General features: G+C 44.6%; 1 protein-coding gene across 2 annotated transcripts in view; it reads left to right on the forward strand.

Moving 5' to 3' along the window:
- The first annotated feature begins 270 nt into the window (after positions 1–270).
- The window catches only part of raraa (retinoic acid receptor, alpha a), a 590811-nt gene continuing 575039 nt past the window's right edge, over positions 271–16042 (forward strand). For both annotated transcript variants that reach the window (XM_078224102.1, XM_078224111.1), the window contains exon 1: positions 271–423. The gene's annotated coding sequence lies outside the window, so the exon portion shown is untranslated. The remainder of the gene's footprint in view (positions 424–16042) is intronic.

Raw genomic sequence — 16042 nt, forward strand, 5'->3', positions numbered from 1 at the left:
TGGGGGTGGTGACAGTCCGGCAGGCGCTAGGACCCTGCGGTGGGGGTGGTGACAGTCCGGCAGGTGCTAGGACCCTGCGGTGGGGGTGGTGACAGTCCGGCAGGCGCTAGGACCCTGCGGTGGGGGTGGTGACAGTCCGGCAGGCGCTAGGACCCTGCGGTGGGGGTGGTGACAGTCCGGCAGGCGCTAGGACCCTGCGGTGGGGGTGGTGACAGTCCGGCGGGCGCTAGGACCCTGCGGTGGGGGTGGTGACAGTCCGGCGGGCGCTAGGACCCAGCGGTGGAGGCGCCGCGGATCCGGCGGGCGCTAGGACCCTGCCACGCTCTCTCCCTCGCAGTCGCTCCAGCTCCTGGCCCCCGGTTGTCCTGAAGCGTCTCTGAGGAGCCGCCGGATCCGAGTGGCGGCGCCTCCCGGCCGCAGGCTGTGAGTACCAGCCCCCCTGCGGGGGGGGGCCCAGCACACGCACACACAGCGGGGCAGCTTCTTCCCCCCCCTTTCCTCCTCAGGCCGGGGGTGGGGGGGGGGGGCTCTGTGAGCAGCCAGCCCCAGCCGGCACTCACCGAGAGGCGGGGAAGAGGCAAATCGAGAGGCGGGGCTGCGGGGAGTCCCAGGCGGGGCCTAGGGCACAAATTAAACCCTGCCCAGGAAAAAGTTTCCCAAAGGCAGCAGCATCTCCCCACAAACATCCCCAGTGGGTTTGGGGGAGGATTGTCACCTCTGAAAGTTAATTTGATTTCTCAGTAATTGCCTCTAGACAGGAATTCCCCTCTGGGTTTAATTTGTTTTTTTTTCTGTTTATCTTTCACTGTGAGAAAATATTTGGCTGTTAATTTATCATCTCGTGATAAATATTTACAGTTAGAGTCAGAAACAAAGTGTTTGCACTGTAAGGTGATTTTGTTTAATTCAGTTGTTGCAGTGTGTGCTGCTGCAGGTACTTTGTTCCAAAGTGTTTTCAACCTTGGTTTGTTGTGAAAGTTTTGTTTGTTTATTTTACATCTCTCTTCCTTTTCATAGAATCCCTAAAATGCAGGAGGAGGAGGCCATTCAGCCCATCGAGTCGGCACCGACTCTCCGACAGAGCATGTTAGCCAACAGGCCCCCTTAACCCCCCCTGCTAATCCCCCCTAATCTATACACTGAGGGGCAATTTGGCATGGTCAATCCACCTAACCCGCACATCTTTGGACTGTGGGAGGAAACCAGAGCACTCTTGGGACACGGGGAGAGCGTGCAAACTTCACACAGACAGTCACCCCGGAATCGAACCTGGCATTGTGAGGCAGCGGTGCTAACCGCTGTGCCACCCATACTCACCACCTGAGTCTGAGGTTTGTGGGTTCAACTTCCCAATCCAGGACATTGGCAGGAAAACATGGGCTGACACTCTCAGTGCGGCACTGAGGGGCTGCTGCACAGTTGGAGGTGCCGCCTTTCAGTGGTGACGTTAAAACAGGGCCCTGTCTGCCCTGGGGTGGCACGGTGGTTGGCATTGCTGTCTCACAGCGCCAGGGACCTGGGTTTGATTCCAGCCTCGGGTGACTGGCTGTGTGGAGTTTGCGCGTTCTCCCCGTGTGTGCGTGGGTTTCCTCCAGGATGTCTGGTTTTCTCCCACTGTCCAGTGATGTGCGGGTTAGATGGATTGGCCATGCTAAGTTGTCCCTTAGTATCAGGAGGATTAGCAAGGTAAATGTGTGGGGTTACGGGAATAGGGCTTGGGTGGGATTGTTGTTGATGGGCTAAATGGCCGCCTTCTCCACTGGAGGGACGTTTCGATTCTCTCGGGTATAAAAGTTCTCCCTATAGTCCTGGAGTGGTCCATATTTATCCCTTAATCAACATCACAAACTAATTACCTAGTCATTATCACATTGCTGTTTGTGTGATCTTGCTTTGTGTAAATTGGCTGCCACATGTCCTACACTGCAGCAGCGACTATGCTTCAAATATATGTTGTTGGCTATAAAGCACTTTGGAATGTATTGTGGTCATGGGAATGTATTGTGGTCATGGAAAGGTGCTCCGTTAATGATGAGACAACAGCTTCAAAGTGCTAATCATTCAAAACCTGCTCTGCTGGACAGGACACGTCAGGCATATGAACAACACCAGGGTTCCGAAGCAACTGCTCAACTTGGTCGTGGGCAGGGGACTCCCAGGAGGACAGCGCAATCTCTTTCGGGATGTCCTCAAAGCATCCCACATCCCTGCCAACCCCGGCTTGTGACCGATCAAAGTGGGGACGGCTCATCTCGGAAGGCTCTGGATACATTGAGAAACTGCGTCGGGAATGTGCAGAGGCAAAGTCGTGGCAGCCGAGGCGAATCCTGAAACCTCCAAACAACCCCATCTCGCCAACCGTCCAAGCACCTCCTGCCCTGCAGGTGGCAGAGTCTGCAGATGGCACAATGGACTGAGCAGCCGTGTCAGACCCATCAAACTGGAATGGAAACCAGTCGTTTTCAGTCCGGAGGGATTGCCTAAGAAGGAGAAGAAGAACATGAATGGTCATCTGTCTTTGATTCCCCTGAAGATATTGAACCTTTTGTTGGATCTGGCTCCATTGATGCCAGCCACGATCTGGTGCTTTGCTGAAGTTGTTCGTCTTGTGACTCAGACAGTGGGAGTTTGATGCCAGCACGTTACTGAGTCAAATCTGACCCTGTTCACACCTGATGTTCAAACACACAGCCTCCAGCATGGGATCGCTGGCTAACAATCAGAAGCAAGACCCTTGCAGATTATGTAATAACATGACCCCCAGCTGGGTTAGTTACTCAGTATTCTCTGTGCTGTGCAAAAATTGGATCACGGACCAGCCACATAGACCAGAAAGCAGCTGGTCTTGTCGTTGGCATCTGCTAAGCTGGGATTGCAGCGAACTACCGCACTTGACCTCAATTCCCTGGGCGAGAATCACAATCCACTGGTTCTCATTGGAAGCATGTATGCGTGGATGTTGAGTGAAGTCTCGACAAGGTTGAGAGTGCAGTCACCTGTGGTCAAATAGTAGGCTGGAGGTCACTGTTCAGACTGGCATATTGAGTGGCCCTTGTGTGAGTCAAACGGAGGACTGTTGGTATCATTGCACCTTATCCTTCCAAATTGCAGCATGTTCAGAAAGGGGAAGGGTTGGAAATATTTATAAATAAAATGAGCCCCGAGAATTTGGATACATATAGAAAACGATATATTGGGTGGCATAGTGGTTAGCACTGCTGCTTCACAGCGCCAGGGACATAGGTTCAATTTCGGGTCACTGTCTGTGTGGAGTTCTCCCCGTGCCTGCATGGGTTTCCTCCGGGTGCTCTGGTTTCCTCCCACAGTCCAAAGATGTGCGGGTTAGTTTGATTGGCCATGTTAAATTGATTCTAGTGTCAGGGAGATTAGCAGGGTAAATGCATGGGGTTATGGGAATAGGGCCTGGCTAGCATTGTTGCTGGTACAGACTTGATGGGCTGAATGGCCTCCTTCTATACTGCGGCGATTCTATGATACCCTTGAATGATCTCATTGCAAGGTTAGTATAACAAATGACACAAGCATTGCTTTCGTATTTTCCAACATCATTTCAGCCCCACTGAGTTTGGTGCTTTGTAATCAGTGCGTGAAATCTATGATTCCCTGCATGAAATACACTGGTGATAGAATTTCTTGATGATAAAATTATTTTGGTAAGTCGATTTTTTAGCAATGACATTTGCAGTGGCTAAACCTTCAGGGGACGTTCTTGTGTATCAGTCATAAATATCGTTACAGAAACATAATTGACAGAAAAATTGACCTGAAACTAATGTTACAAATTATATTTTGGCAAAACTCTCCCGTGTTTAAGGATTTTCCCAGTAAATTGGCAACGTTCCTCCCGCTGAATTCAGTGCTCATTCTGTTTGTGGGATGTACTGTGCAGAGTGGTTGCCACAATTGCCTAGAGAATAATAGTCGCTGCACTTTAAGAAATATCTTGTATAAGAAGCATTGTACAATGTTTCTGTGACACACAGTACTATAAAATGCTTTTCTTTTGTTCTGCTTTAAGGCAGTATAATGTCTGAGGTAGGATGACATCTTTCTAATCGCTTCCATGTTTTAGAATCGTAGAATCCCTACAGTGCAGGAGGAATCCATTCAACCCTGTAGAGTCTGCACCGACTCCAACAGAGCAACCCACCCAGGCCCTATCCCTGTAAGCCTACATACATTCCCCACTAATCCCCCTAACCGACACAGATTTGGTCACTAAATGGCAATTTAGCATGGCCAATCAACCTAACCCGCACATCTTTGGAGTGTGGGAGGAAACCGGAGCACCCGGAGGAAACCCACGAAGACACGGGGAGAACATGCACATTCCACACAGTCACCTCAGACTGGAATCGAACCCGGGTCCCTGGCGCTGTGAGGCAGCAGTGTTAACCACTGGGCCAGGGACCCATTAACCTTGTTTTTACCATCTTGAATAAAGCACGTCTACAAACCTCTGCGCAGATTGTAAAGCTGTATTTTTCGTAATCTTTTCTCCTAGATTTCCCTGGTAGGTCAGTGGGTTCAGTATCACACCTGGTGTGCTACTGAGCAAAGATCGTGTGTGTCATGTGATGGTACACTTGTCTGATTTGACTCTGTGCCAAGCAGATAACTGTGATGTTATAATCTAGGTTGATGCTTCAGTGCGTTACTGAAAGAATGCTGCATTGTTGCTAGTGCTGTCTTTCAGAGGAGATATTAAACTGTGGCTGCACCAGTTCGATGTTAAAAATTCCTTGAAACTTTTCAAAGGCTGTTCTCCTATGTCCTAGCCAGCACGGATCCCAAAACTGATGCCATTGAAGAAGATGACTGGGCCATTTATCCAGTTGCTGTTTGAGGGATCTTGTTGTGCAGAAATTGGCTATTGTATTCCCATACAATTGATTCATTGGCTCAGAGGACATTTGGGACATCCAAAGGATGTGACAGGAGCTTGGTCAATGCAAGTTCTTTTTTGCCTTTCCTCCCTTGTCCACCAGGGAAACAAAATAATCAGTCAAGATTTTTCGATTGTTATCCCAAGAATATAGAATGAGAACAAAATGTTCCTGTGGTTGAATAGCCTTTAACTGACATGGGGGGGGGCACGGGGGAAAGACCACTTTGGGAAGGTACCAGGGAATGGCCAGTTGGTCTGGAAATAATTGCTGTTCTAGCATTGAAGAACTCGAGCTCAAATACTGTAGTGAAATACAATTCTGGGGAAGCTCGTGTGTACCACAACCTTTTGAAGAGTACGTGCATTTTAGTTAGATCCAATTTTATTTGAATCGAAAGCCTCATGGGTGGAGTATCCTTGGTATATGCGTGTTTTGTCATTCCTTCACATTTTAATGGGTTTGCAATTCTCTTATTCGGTCCAACTTAGACCCTCCAGGGGGAGTTGCATAATTTAAATGAGCAAAATGTATGCAGAGATGAGACTTGCAAAAGTTTAATGGTTAGATTGTCGTGCTACTCGTATGAAATACCTTGTTTTTAGCAATGAGTCAGAATATGCTAACTTTTTAAAGCATTCTGTACGTTACATAGTAATTGATATCCGAGTGTGATTACAGGACAATAATCTCATCAAGAGGTTGAGATAACATTGTGAACAACAAAGCTCAAAGATTAGGTTACTGGTTTGAAATCACTTGCATGTAAGCATTGTTTCTTATAACGTTGTTCTGTCTGCTTTGAATGGATCCTGATGAGCAGGCGAGAGTTACAGGCCAGCATGAATACAATCCCATTCTTTCAGCATTTTCAAAGTGACAACTTAAAAACGTGACTATTGGTTAGAAGCATCTAGTAATTTTGTGATGTGTGCGCATGTTGATTTTTGAAATGCGTATTTTACAATTTAACTGTTACAACCTTCGTAAATAATTAATACCACTGTCCCTTTACCTCCGTATGGCTGCACTTTCTTAGTTCTTATCTGATGATGCTTTGGGTTTGGAGTTCTTCCCACAAAAGCTCGGGTTGGTGAGCAAGCTGGCAACGTGTATGGGGGTAATGTGAGATTCCTGATCGTTAACTGCAAATGCTTTTCTCAAAATTACAAATTTAAGTCACAATCTAGTAGCCACCGTGACGCAGTACACTACTGCTTCCATTGACGCGGAGTGTTGAGGTATTGATATTAATTCCACACATGTGGTGAAATTGAGGTTTTTAATCTTGTCATTTATCTCGTTGCTGTTCCTGGGACCTTACTGTGCTGCAGTTGGCTGTTTTATTTGTCTATGAATAGAATTTGCGAATAAACTTCATAAGCTGTGAGGTTGTAAAAGGTGTTATGTATATGGAAGTATGTGATTCAGAGGTTCAGCTGTTGATGACTGCGATGGGTGATGACAACTGAAATAATCTAATCTTGCCTTGAAAAATTTTGATTTGTCAACTGTTGAACAAAATTCTATATTTAAAAACAATTTTTAATTTTTTTGGTAACTGCCTTCAGGAATATTGATTTAATGGGAGAAATTTCTAATGTGGAATGACAGAATGCCCGTTTTGTTTTCAATTTAATTAATGACACACTAATGAAATTGCTTTCTTTGAAATTGTATGATTGAAAACCATGTGCTCCTGAGACTTTGGTTGAGGGTTAATTATGAAGGAAAATGGAAAATTTCACATTCTTAGGTTGCTTCGCTCCTGTCTTAATTCTGATCCATTAGGAGTGACTGTTAGGATGTGATCTAAACTACTTGTGTAGTTTGTTTTTCGATACTTGTCTGAATGATACTTGTCGGCCTTTTGGCTAAGATCAAGCCCAAGATGGGATGCAATGCCACATCTTGTCAGCTTGGATCTTGTCAGAACATAGAACATTACAGCGCAGTACAGGCCTTTCGGCCCTCGATGTTGCGCCGACCAGTGAAACCAATCTAAAGCCCATCTAACCTCCACTATTCCAATATCATCCATATGTTTATCCAATAACCATTTGAATGCTCTTAATGTTGACGAGTCCACTACTGCTGCAGGCAGGGCATTCCACGCCCTTACTACTCTCTGAGTAAAGAACCTACCTCTAACATCTGTCCTATATCTATCACCCCTCAATTTAAAGCTATGTCCCCTAGTGTTAGCCATCACCATCTGAGGAAAAAGGCTCTCACTATCCACCCTATCTAATCCTCTGATCATCTTGTATGCCTCTATTAAGTCACCTCTTAACCTTCTTCTCTCTAACGAAAACAACCTCATGCCCCTCAGCCTTTCCTCATACGATTTTCCCACCATACCAGGCAACATCCTAGTAAATCTCCTCTGCACCCTTTCCAACACTTCCACATCCTTCCCATAATGCGGCGACCAGAACTGTACGCAATACTCCAAGTGCAGCCGCACCAGAGTTTTGTACAGTTGCAACATGACCTCCTGGCTCCGAAACTCAATCCCTCTACCAATAAAAGCTAACACACTGTACGCCTTCTTAACAACCCTATCAACCTGGGTGCCAACTTTCAGGGATCTATGCACATGGACACCCAGATCCCTCTGTTCATCCACACTACCAAGTATCTTACCATTAGCCCAGTACTCTGTATTCCTGTTACTCCTTCCAAAGTGAATCACCTCACACTTTTCCGCATTAAACTCCATTTGCCACCTCTCAGCCCAGCTCTGCAGCTTATCTATGTCCCTCTGTAACCTGCTACTTCCCTCCGCACTGTCTACAACTCCACCGACTTTAGTGTCATCTGCAAATTTACTAACCCATCCTTCTACGCCCTCATCCAGGTCATTAATAAAAATCCCTTTTATGGGGACCTTGAATTGGATTCAGTTGGATTTTGAATTTGGTTTTTGGAGCAAGCAAGGAATGCATTTGGGTTTGCCATGTCCATTATGAGCGTTGCCTTTGTAACTTTAAGGATGGAGTAAACATTTTTTAAAATCTTCCTCTAACACTCTCCACCTCCCCTTCCCTAAGCTTGACCTCTCCAACTAATTCTAGGGTGCTAGCAATCTGTCATTTACCTTGCTTCAAATAGTCATTCTTAATGTACAAGAATAGATCCTGAATATGGAGATTTGAATCGGGGAGGTACGGTGGCAGGGGTGGCACAGTGGTTAGTGCTGCTGCCTCAGTGCCAGGGATCCGGATTCGATTCCTGGCTTGGGCCATTGTCTGTGCAGAGTCTGTACGTTCTCCCCGTGACTGCGTGGGTTTCCTTCGGGTGCTCCGGTTCCCTCCCACAGTCTGAAAGACGTGCTGATTAGGCGAATTGGTCACACTAAATCCTCTGTGTACCCGAACAAGCACCGGAGTGTGGCGACTAGGGGATTTTCACAGTAACTTAATTGCAGTGTTAATGTAAGCCGACTTGTGACACTAATATAAATAAATAAATAAACTTGCAGGGGACTATCTTGGTCTTGACCCCAAGGCCCACTCACCTTGTGTCAGTGCTGTGCAGTTTCCAGCACCAGTCTGGATCCTGGTTAGGAGAAAATACCCTGACTAGATCTCACCAATTTAACCAAGTGCAGAGAGGTCAATTGCCACTCGCCACCCCTCCTGCCCAAGGTTACATCAGCTAACACCGCAAAGGGTGAGCGTTGAACCCAAGACTTTCTGGTACGTTTCAGCTGTGCCTCTTGTCACTCACCAACTCGCTGTAGCTCAGTGGGTGGAGGGGTTCCAACTAGTTTTTTTATTGGCTGAGGTGATGGATAGTTTAAAAATGTGCTCAGTTACTGCAGGAGGGAAGTTCTTATTTACAGTTAAAACAAAAGCTGAAGGAGTACATTTGTCGAGGGAGCTCTGTCAACAGGTCTGTCTGGACTTCTTCATGTACTGCTCAGATAACCCCTCACAATTTTGTTGTGGTGAAAGAATCTCTGGATTCTACATTGGTCAGCAGAGAGCTCTTTAAATAACTTCAGGAAAATAACACACAGCTCGGGTTAAGGTGCATTGACTTCTGAGACTGTGAAGTCTAAACACAGCATGAAACAATGTTAGTAGTAAACTCCAAAGTTCAAAGTTAAATGTATTCTCAAGTTTTATCGTCTTTTGCCCCACCGATGTTAGCTGTAGCTCACTTTCGTCTATGAGTCGGAAAGTTGTACATTCGACTCCCACTCCAGGAAGTTGATCATTAAATCTAGATTGGCATTCCAGTGAAAAACTAAAGGGGTGGTGCACAGACTGAGACTGGCTTGCAGGTGATATTTTACTAAGTGTTGGGAAGCGACATCCTTTCCTAATTATTTCCCCTATCTGGCGCACAACACAAGACAGTTAACCTAAGATCAGTTCACTCAATACAGTTCCCAGCCCTGGGATCTTCCTGTTAAGTCTGGCTTAGTTTGTTTGTCGCCGGCATCTCCACATCATTAGTTTGTTTGTCCATTGAAAGACCATTTTAAGTGTTTTAATCCCCACTATGCCCTGTAACAAATGCGTGGTGTTTCTGGTAATATAGATTGTAAAAATCAAGTCACCTTTTTACCGTCTGAACTAATCTCTTGAAGTGAATGACAAATTGACAGTTAAAACATTGGGGTAGGTTTGTGCTGTAGACTTGTATCGTTTAAGAATTGCATCAGCTCAAATTGATTTAAATCTAGAGATTAAGGTCTCTCCCTGTCAGTTTGACACTCTTTCTGAGGTGAAAGGAAGACACACTGACCTAATGAACCACTCAGCCCTCTGTGCTATGCTGATTTTTAAAAAATCCTGTAAATCGCCAGGGATTTTACACTCAATGCAGTATATTGAGCTTTAGAATGTTACCATGTCCAGCGCTGCTGCTAGGATTTCACTGAGGTGCATATAACAGGCCACGTGCAAGATTTCCGTACCATGTCTCATTGAACTAAGGAAAGCTTCCGAACAATCTAATAAGTATAGATTTTGTTGTATCTGGGAAGAGTATCATGAGCTGTCTGGTTGTTGAGGTGAGGAAATGTTCACAGATTGGACAGTGACAATGCTGATTGCATTCAGAGGTGATGAATGTAGAGGTACACAGGAAATGTCATGCACAAAATGTCAAAGCACATGGACTTGAGTGTCATTTTATTCCTGGACAATTGTGTTGCTAAGTGAATTCAACATGTTGGTGCCAACCTTTCCCAGAAAAAAAAAAATGACTTCAAAAATTGTGTTATGTGACACAGTTATTTCACAAAGACACAATTCAAGTTTAGAAGGCAAAATGTATAGCTTGTACTGATTGGTATAGTGTTGGACTTGGAATGAAAACCTCACAGCACGATGGCACAGTGTTAGCACTGCTGCCTCACAGTGCCAGGTACACAGGTTTGATTCCGGCCTTGGGTGACTGTGCAAACTCCACACAGACATTCTCCCCGTGTCTGCGTGCGTTTCCTCCAGGTACTCCGGTTTCCTCCCACGTCCAAAGATGTGCAGGTTGAGGTGGATTGGCCATGCTAAATTGCCCCTTAGTGTCCCAGCGTAGCGTAGGTTAGAGGGGATTGTTGGGTAAATGTATTATGGGGATACGAGGATAGGGCAGTGCGCTCTGTCAGAGAGTTGGTACAGACCCGATGGGCCGAATGGCCTCCTCCTGCATTGTAGAATCATTCTATGGCTATGTCATTATGCAACCTACTGCTATAGTAAACCTAATGTCAATATTCACTACTAAGCCTATTGCAGAAGGCTGTTGCCATGTATATATTTGTATCAGACTAGTAGAGATTTATCCAAAAGTCGTAGGACAATCCTAACATTAGAAGGGGGACAAAAGTTATGTTGGGAGTAAGAAGATGCTCCTGCATCCGTTCAAAGGCTAGCATCATGAGAGATGATTCAATGAAGAAGTGGAATTTGGGGAATTACAAGCTTGCACTGTCTAAGTTTCTGGTTAGAGTATCACTTCAATGGAAGTGAGATTTGGCAGAATGATCTCTTGATGCTGACTTATTTAAAAAGACAAAGAAGTATTTTGTTGAATTGAGGCTTTTAAGGCAGTAAAAACATACCCAGGGAGCAGCTGGAGGCTCCGTATTGTTTTGGCTGTCGCTCAAGGATGGTCCAGCCACATTACACGGTAGCACAGTGGTTAGCACTGCTGCTTCACAGCTCCAGGGACCTTGGGTTCGAATCTCGGCTCGGGTCACTGTCTGTGTGGAGTTTGCACATTCTCCCTGTGGGTCTGTGTGGGTTTCCCCCGGGTGCTCCGGTTTCCTCCCACAGTCCAAAGATGTGCGGGCTAGGTTGATTGGCCATTCTCAATTGCCCCTTAGTGTCCCGGGATGCATAGGTTAGAGGGATTAGTGGGTAAATATTTAGGGATATAGGGATAGGGCCTGGGTGGGATTGTGGTTGGTGCAGACTCGATGGGCCGAATGGCCTCTTTCTGCACTGTAGGATTCAATGATCTATGAACTGATGTAGTGCAACAGACAGTGAGCTGCAGCAGATACCTGTCCTCCAAGAGAATACTCACTTGACTACAATGATATTTTTCTATAATCATCTGCAGTGTTCAAATGTGGTCTTAAAAAGACTCTAGCATATTTATTTGACATTTTGTTTTCTTTAATTATATTTGAGCTGCTCTGGGACAAAATCCTGCACCTCAGATTTCTCTGGAATTGTCATATGGTTGACTTATTCATTAAATGACGGTTTGTAAAAGGTTTATTACTTTATGATGAGATTAAAATATTTTGTGACTCATTGATTTGGTCAGGATGTTAATAGGCTTTAATGATGTAATTTTGTGCTACTTTTGATCTGTTGCTGGATTTTCACTGAATTAATTAAGTTTTGAGATTAGACGTGCTTTGAAGTTTAGTTGACCAGCTGTTGGAAAGCCATTATTTTAACTAGGAGCTCCCAGGTGTGTGATAATGTGCCTGTTGATCTATGACTTCTTGAGCAGAAGGAGTTGTTTTATTTTTAGTTCCAGACAGCTTTCTCTCGTTCAGTAGAGATGGGTCGCAGTCACATCATTAAAATGTATTTCTGAACAGAATGCAGGCATAGACTGTATTGCACTGTGCAGTAGGGCTACACTGAAGTTGTATACCATCTTGGGCAATGTCACGTTTTTAATCATTGGAAATCTGCTTACTACCTCACATTTATTCCCATTGTACTATTTTTGTTTTCAATGCATTTGATTTTTGAATATGTTCTTCCATGGGATATGTGTATTACTGACAATATCAGCACTTGGTGCTCATCCCTGATTGCCCCTTGTGAAGGTGGTGGTGAGCTGTAGTTTGTGTGATGTAGGTAGACCCAGAGAGAGGGCTGTCAGTGAGGGAGCTCTAGGATTTTAACCTAGTAGCAGTGAGGGAATGGCAATTATAGTTCCGAGTCAGGATGGTGTGTGGCCTGGAGGGGAACTCCAGGTGGTTGTGTTCCCATCTGTCTGCTCCCCTTTTTGTTCCAGGTGGTAGAAGTCGCGGGTTTGGAAAAGTGCTGTTGAAGAGATTGGCAAATTGCTGCCTCTTAATTCTCGAGTGAAATTAGGGATTGGTGAGTTTAAAGTTTATTTATTAGTCTCACAAGTAGGCTTACATTAACACTGCAATCAAGTTACTGTGAAAATCCCCTAGTTGCCACATGCCGGTGCCTGTTCGGGTACACTGAGGGAGAATTTAGCCCGGCCAATGCACCCTAACCAGCACGTATTTCAAACAATATGGACGAGGTGGATGATATAGATTTCCTTCTGTAGGGGAAAATCTGACTGTAGGATATGTGGAATAGAGAAAGAAAGTTGGTCTGAGATGTGTAGGATTGATATGTAATGAGAAGAATCAGTTAGATTTATAGAAATTAAAACACTACTTATTTGTACAGGGAGGTTACAAGTATCCCTGTGTTGCTTAAAGTAGGAAATCAACAGATAGTTAAACATGAAATGGTAGGGGTAATGTGCACTGAGATATTTTTGATAGAATAATTGCCCCTGATCTCTGAAATGCAATGAATTTGCTTGAAAAAATTGGCCCTTTCTTCCTTTGAACTTGTTCACGCATTCTCAGATTGCAGAACTTGATACTTAAAACTACTGGAATTTGGTATTTTTAGTGCTCAGAGAGTTTGTATTTAAACAATAGAGAGCTGTTGTGAATTTGGCAGTGTTTGAGTCTTGTTTGCAACAACAGCAGCCTGCCTATATATAACACCATTAACACAGTGCAATGTCCTACTGCACTACGGAAACAGCAATGTTTTCAAACCAAATGTAACACTGAATCTCAGCAATAATAGGGCAGCTGACCAAAGCTTAATCAAAGAAGAATTTGCGCTGAGCTGAATGTGTGCACACATTGTTGCTTCTTCCTAGTAGTGTGTACACATTGACAAGTATTTGAAGAGCTGTTTTGTTTCACTTCCTATGCAGCATTCATATTTTGCTTTTTGATTTGATTTATTATTGTCTCACATATTAGTATGCAGTGAAAAGTATTGTTTCTTGCATGCTATACAGACAGAGCACACCGTTCATAGAGAAGGAAACAAGAGAGTGCAGAATGTAGTGTTACAGTCATAGCTGGGGTGGAGAGAAAGATCAACTTGATGCAAGGTAGGTCCATTCAAAAGTCTGACGGCAGCAGGGAAGAAGCTGTTCTCGAGTCGGTTGGTACGTGACCTCAAAATTTTGTATCTTTTTCCCGACGGAAGAAGGTGGAAGAGAGAATGTCCGGGGTGCGTGGGGTCCTTGATTATGCTGGCTGCTTTTCTGAGGCAGCCGGAAGTGTAGATAGTGTCAGTAGATGAGACACTGTGACCCAAGTCCCTGCCTGTGTCGACCTTGACCAACGTGACATGGTGACATAACAACAGCCACCCTCTTTAACACTAATTTGTTTCAATAGTATTCCAAAGAAAATCTCAACATGAACATCGTGTAAGTACCGCTGTTGCCTCTTGAGAATAAATTGGATGCTGGAAAGTTTGTGTGCCCGAGGTTAACTTGCTCTCCAATTACAATATTTTTCGAAAGTTGCTTCCTTTTTCTAGCTCGGGGCTAATTGTATTACCCTTCTGTGGTCATAACTAATATCAAACAAAAGCCTAGAAAAGTAAATTAAATGCACTGTTGCTTAAGGCTTTATGAAAATAATTAACTGCAGTTGTATTGTATATGCAGCATGCATTATTTCATGACCTGGCAATCTGTAGCCTGGTGCTGAGTAAAATTTTATCACCATGATAAATATCGATGATCTTTGGAGCAGGAAGTTTCAGAATGTAACTAGATATGTTGCTGAAACTAGGGGAGAGTTGTGTATGGAGAGAAGGGCAGTACGGTGGCACAGCGCCAGGGACCTGGGTTTGATTCCCAGCTTGGGTCACTGTCTGTGTAGAGTTTGCACGTTCTCCCCGTGTCTGCGTGGGTTTCCTCCGGGTGCTTCGGTTTCCTCCCACAGTCCTAAAGACGTGCTGGTTAGGTGCATTGGCCGTGCTAAATTCTCCCTCAGTGTAACCCGAACAGGCGCCGGAGTGTGGCGACCAGGGCATTTTCACTTCATTGCAGTGTTAATGTAAGCCTACTTGTGACACTAATAAATAAATAAGAAGTTGGGGCTAGATCAATTTTTAAAAAAAGTTTCTTGGGTGAAACTTTTCCTGTTCTTGAAGTTTCTTAAGTTCCGGCACTCCCGAGCTCCTCTGAACTTGCATTGACTACATGTAGCATCTGTTATAGTGTCTCTTGATGCTATTGCCGGCAAATAAAAGGGACCCACGAACACCATAAGTGGACAGCTACCTAATTACTGAGTTTATAATTAAAGCTGTGGTTACAAGCCTGCTTTTCCCGTAAGCTTTGCATTTTGCTTCCTGAAACACCACCCCCCCCCCCCCCCCCCGCCCCCAACCACACGTTGTTGATTATATCCCTGTTGTTGTAAAACGTTGCATTCTGATGTCACGAGCAATGCGGTAGGAGATAAGCTGGTAACAAATTAACGTCTTATGTATAGCAAGCCCTTTTTGTAAGTAATACACTCACTTCCTGACACACTTTCCCCTCACACTTTGAAGATGACACCCCTTTTGTCTGACTCGCCATGAGCAGTGCTAATATACAAAAGAAACGGATGGAGTGATCAGCTGGAGGCATTCAGATGATGGTTATAAACCACAGGAGCAGTTTGAGATTATTGCCTTTTAAATCACTCCAATGAATCCTTTATTCTCTATCTCATCTTGTACAGTGTCATCTTACAGTGATGTTCTACAATTATCTCAGAACAAAGCCCGTGGTATCTAAGGACCAGGCTGAGAAATGCGGCTAATAAGAACGGTTATCAGTTCTCAGATATTTGCGATTGTTATAAGTCATTTCTCAATTACATTTGCTGGAGAAATATGTTTAAAAGAACAGATAACGGTGGACGGGTGCTGTATTTTATATAGACAGCGACACAACATTATGCATAGACATGCAGAATTCAGATAGGAATGCTTCCAAAAATGTGATTAACTGAAACTGGTGCACCATTTACAAGATGTGTTATCAGAGCTGTGGCAACATGCTGAGGCCCCGAGACATTGACGTTAATTTGAAGAAACTTTTTTTTGCTGCAGGTGTTTAAAATTGTCTCAGAAAGTAAGCCTTTCTTTTTGAAGCTGAACTTTGATGTAGATTTAGAAATCTGAATTAATTCAGATAGCAAACTCTCCAGGGAAATACAGTTCCTTTTTTTAAAACACATCTCCTCACACATTTTCTCTCTCGTTATCCATCTCTTTTTACCCACACCGCAAGTTTATAAAGTTTATTTTATTGATGTCACAAGTAAGGCTTGCATTAACACCGCGATGAAGTTACTGTGAAAATCCCCAAGTTGACACACTCCGGCACCTGCTCGGGTACACTAAGGGAGAATTTAGCATGGCCAATGCACCTAACCAGCATGTCTTTTGGACTGTGGGAGGAAACTGTAGCACCCGGAGGAAACCCACGCAGACATGGGAAGAATGTGCAGTTTCCACACAGACAGTGACCCAAGCAGGGAATCAAATCTGGGACCCTGGCGCTGTGAGGTAGCAGTGCTAACCACTGTGCTGCCC

Source organism: Mustelus asterias, chromosome 11, assembly GCF_964213995.1.
Source record: "Mustelus asterias chromosome 11, sMusAst1.hap1.1, whole genome shotgun sequence".
NCBI lineage: Eukaryota > Metazoa > Chordata > Chondrichthyes > Carcharhiniformes > Triakidae > Mustelus > Mustelus asterias.